Below are 5,162 nucleotides of genomic sequence, written 5' to 3'. Positions count from 1 at the left end.
TATTTTATATTCTACACGTTAAATTCTATTTTTCAGCTTTAAAGAATTATGTTATTACCTTGAGACAATACAGTATATCTGCTTTTTGTTTCTTTTAATTTATTAAATAGAGTGGTTATTTTTTTGACAAAATAAAATTAAATATGTGTATATATGTGTGTAAATAGCACTTTGAATATAATATTTAGCCCTGACTTTGGGAGGAGTGCTTAACAAGCTGATCCTTTTAAATCTGGACACCAGCATGTCCTCTCTGCCTGATTTAAAAAGAATAAAAAAAAGGGACAAAATGAAGAGAGTCTGGCAGGCAGAGGGGTGCAGGATGAAACATGGTGAATATTATTTGCAATCCCTTGTTCCTTTTTAGCTGTGATCACGGAGCAGCTGACTTTGTCTTGAACTTGCATTCAACAGTGTTGCCTTCTACAACGAAACCTACTATATGGACATGAGAAACGCTGACTTTTTAAAGTTTATTTTCAGTGGATGTTGTCTGTGTGCATGTTGTTGAGTGAAAGCAAAAACCTGATTGTCACTGAAGAGTTTGGACATTTTGGGAGATGTGCTTATTAGCTTTGTGGTGGAGCGTTAGATGGGTGAAGATTGATGCCACGCCCACCCTCTGTCCCAATGCTGCATTCGGGCGTAATCCGACTCAGGAGCGTTCATGTGTTCTTCCACGGTGGTTAGCCGCGTATTTGTCGTAGTTCATTACCAAGTGAAACTACATACCAACAGTGCATAGCCTCGATTAAATTAGCTGAATTGTTTATATTAACGTCAATATTGGATTTTATTTTAACTACCATTCTTGCAGCAGTTTGTCATGTTTGTAGTTCTTCTCACTGAGTGGGGGCTGTCGCCCGTGATGTGAACGGTTTTCCCACTTTTCTGCAGTTTAAATGATAAGACGTGAATGCAGCATGAGGGCAGATTTAGCTTAGCACAAAGACAGGAAACGGAACAGAATCTGACAGGTGACAGAAACCAACCTCTAACCTTCTGACGTGTCCGTTGGTTGCCTGGCAACTGAACTGCCAGTTACAAAATTCTCCCGGTAAATTGACGAAATGTCACTTTTATACCTTGTTTTTTCTCTGAATTAAACAAATGACGTACAACATGTTAATCAGTGAGCTGTACAGGTGCTGGCAGGTGGATTTTGTTTCCTTTGGACAGAGCCGTGCTGCCTGTTTCCAGTCTTTCTGTTAGGCTAAGCTAACCAGCTACTTTCTAACAGTAAGCTAACCGGCTACTTTGTAACAGGGGTGTGATTCTTCTCATCTAATTCTCCAGCAGACGGCAAATAAATGCATTTCCCAAAACGTCCATCAAAACTAAATATATAAATCTTTTAAATTAATAATTGTAATTAGCTGTTTCAAAGTTGCAGACATTTGTGGCAGGATGACACAATAAGTGCATAGTTAACAGTGTGGGCAGATAAGCTATTAAATATATTAGATATATAGTCAGCTGACAAACTGTATCTGTCATCGCGCCCTAATACTGTATTTACTCCTACAGTCAAACCTCTTAATCCAAAATGATGTTTAATTAGGTCGTGCAAGTGTGTGAAATGGTCTTGCATAAATATTTTTTATATATTTCATACATGACAGTGGTGTCATAGTGACTTCAGACAGTAAAATGACTTGATGTGTCCTGACTAACAGGTCACACTGACATCCATTTAGCAATAACAACCTGAAACAGCCCAGTAATGTAGTGATGACTCTGGGTCTTTCCTCTAAAGGTCTTAAACTCTGGACTCTTCTGAGATGTTTCTTAGAACAGTTCCTCTTATTGCTTAGTTCTGTACTGCATGTACACACCTGTTCTACATGTTCAGTCAGTATTTGTCTAATTAAAGCTGATTTATCCTGCAGAGTTTAATCCTATGCAACTGTTTGTGCAGCCCTTGACTTTTTTGCACCTTTTAATGTGCTACAAAAAATGTAATTTTTTGCATATTTGTCCAGAATACACAAAGCTATCTGTTCCAGCCAACTTTTTAAATAAAACAATACAGTGTCAAAACATTTCCTGCATGTTTAATGATTGAGTTATCGGGCAAAACTGGTTGAAAGGTGCCTTATACAGTAAATTGAGACTGAAAGTTCATTATTACCTATGAAAACAGACGTTGAGAGAAACAAGTTCAAGCTTTTGATCGTGTCACATGATATTCTTTAGTAGAGGAAGTTTTCAGGTTGTGGTGTAGTGTTATAATGATTGAGATTGAAAGTTTTTTTTTATATATAAATGTGTGTCTAGGGGATGATACTGGATTCTGTTTTGAATCATGTTTTTTCTTTGGAGCTGAGTTATAAAATGAAAACCAGTGCCGAGGATACATGTCTGCAGGCACATGTGCATCTGCACATATCACTGACAAAATCTGGTCCTTTTCTAAATGATTTGTAGTTCAACAAAACCTGCTGAAGCTGCAGGGTGCAAACACTTTTTTGGCACTGTTGGACATTGTCCGGACTGCAGATGCATTGCATAACATCATTGTTACTTCATCTTTTTTCTGCACGAACATTCGTTACATTTTGCTGATTTCTTAACTCTTGTTGCAATAAGATAGCAAACAAGTCTGATGCTCTTAATAGCAGTACGTAGCAGATGTAGTAGCAGTGTATGCAAATTTGGACTCTTTTTCAGCTCATTATTTCGATGACTTCTCTTTTCTCTTTTTATGATTGTCATTATTTTTAGCGACTTAAATTTCACTGATTAAATGCAACACTAATCTCTCTTCATGTTTTTGTTTTCATATTGTTTTTATACAATATGAAACTGAAGCCTTTTTTCAGTTTTTTGCACTTGCAATTTTCATAATTGATTAATTGCTTTGTTTTTTGTTTTTTTTATTATTTTTCAAGCAAATATGCAAAAGAAAAAAAAAGAAAAAACTTTTGTTCCTGATTCTCCAAAATGAGGATTTCCTCTTTTCTATCTTAGCAAACTGAATATTTGTTATTGTGTTGAATAGAACAAGACATGGAGATGTCACCTTGGACACTGTGAAGGCCAGTTCCCACAGTTTTCTGACATTTTATAGACTAAACCAGAGCCAGCCCAAGCCTTTATGGGGCCCTAAGCAGAATTTGATTTGGCAAATGACTTAAGTTTGGTCTCGACATTGGTAAGGATGCAACAACCCCGCAACCCCTCCAACTTTTTAATACCGCCAACCAAACGGTTTATTAACATATAAGATCTGAATTTAAATTCAGAAATGCCCATAAACAAACATAATATATGTACATGTGTTGAATTTCCATATATGAAATATATGTACATATGAAGTAAAATCATATATGTATATACAATATAGCCTATATATGTAAAAATTACATATGAAAGCTGTTGTAAATTGGAACAATATGAAATGATGACACATACTGTATGTATATTTTACTATGAGTATTTCATATATGTTATAAACTTATATCTTTATATATCCAGAGGATGTATATTTGTCATAATAATATATCCTCTGATAGGTGACACATATGGTAACATCACTCTTGATATAATATGTCTAATATGTCATATATATATGTCAAAATGTCAAATGTCATAACATAGTAAGGCATAAAACATTAATAAAACTTCATAATGTCGTATGGCATAAGCCGTCATAGTATAGTAAGGCATAAAACACCATAGTGTAGTAAGGCATAAAAACGTCACAAAACATCATAGTATAGTGAGGCATAAAAACGTTATAAAAATGTAATAGTAAAGTATGGAATAAAAATGTCATTGTATAGTAAGGCATAAAACATCATAGTATAGTGAGGCATACAAACATCAAAAAACATCATAGTATACTAAGGCATGAAAATGTCATAAAAATGTCATAGTATAGTAAGGCATAAAAATGTCATAAAATCATGACACTATAGTAAGGCATAAAAACTTCAAAAAACGTCATAGTAGTAAGGCATAAAACGTCATAAAAACGACATAGTGTAGTAAGGCATGAAAATGGCATAAAAATGTCATAGTAGTAAGGCATAAAAAGTCATAGTATAGTAAGGCATAAAAAATCATAAAAACGTCATAGTATAGTAAAGCATAAAAAGTCATAAAAACGTCATAGTAAAGTAAGGCATAAACAGTCATAAAATTGTCAAAGTATAGTAAGGCATAAAACGTAAAAAAATGTGTCATAGTATAACAAAGGGACAAAAAAGTCATAAAAAGACATAGTATAGAAAGGCATAAACCGTCATAGTATAGTAAGGCATAAAAAATCATAAAAACGTCATAGTATAGTAAAGCATAAAAAGTCATAAAAACGTCATAGTAAAGTAAGGCATAAACAGTCATAAAATTGTCAAAGTATAGTAAGGCATAAAACGTAAAAAAATGTGTCATAGTATAACAAAGGGACAAAAAAGTCATAAAAAGACATAGTATAGAAAGGCATAAACCGTCATAGTATAGTAAGGCATAAAAAATCATAAAAACGTCATAGTATAGTAAAGCATAAAAAGTCATAAAAACGTCATAGTAAAGTAAGGCATAAACAGTCATAAAATTGTCAAAGTATAGTAAGGCATAAAACGTAAAAAAATGTGTCATAGTATAACAAAGGGACAAAAAAGTCATAAAAAGACATAGTATAGAAAGGCATAAACCGTCATAGTATAGTAAGGCATAAAAAATCATAAAAACGTCATAGTATAGTAAAGCATAAAAAGTCATAAAAACGTCATAGTAAAGTAAGGCATAAACAGTCATAAAATTGTCAAAGTATAGTAAGGCATAAAACGTAAAAAAATGTGTCATAGTATAACAAAGGGACAAAAAAGTCATAAAAAGACATAGTATAGAAAGGCATAAACCGTCATAGTATAGTAAGGCATAAAAAATCATAAAAACGTCATAGTATAGTAAAGCATAAAAAGTCATAAAAACGTCATAGTAAAGTAAGGCATAAACAGTCATAAAATTGTCAAAGTATAGTAAGGCATAAAACGTAAAAAAATGTGTCATAGTATAACAAAGGGACAAAAAAGTCATAAAAAGACATAGTATAGAAAGGCATAAAACGTCATAGTATAGTAAGGCATAAAAAGTCTCAAAAACGACATAGTATAGTAAGGCATAAAAAGTCATAGTATAGTAAGGCATAAAAAGTC

The sequence above is a fragment of the Seriola dumerili genome, unplaced genomic scaffold (genome assembly GCF_002260705.1).
Source record: "Seriola dumerili isolate Sdu_G_001 unplaced genomic scaffold, Sdu_1.0 BDQW01012242.1, whole genome shotgun sequence".
In the NCBI taxonomy this organism is placed as follows: domain Eukaryota; kingdom Metazoa; phylum Chordata; class Actinopteri; order Carangiformes; family Carangidae; genus Seriola; species Seriola dumerili.
This window is presented reverse-complemented; position numbering follows the sequence as displayed.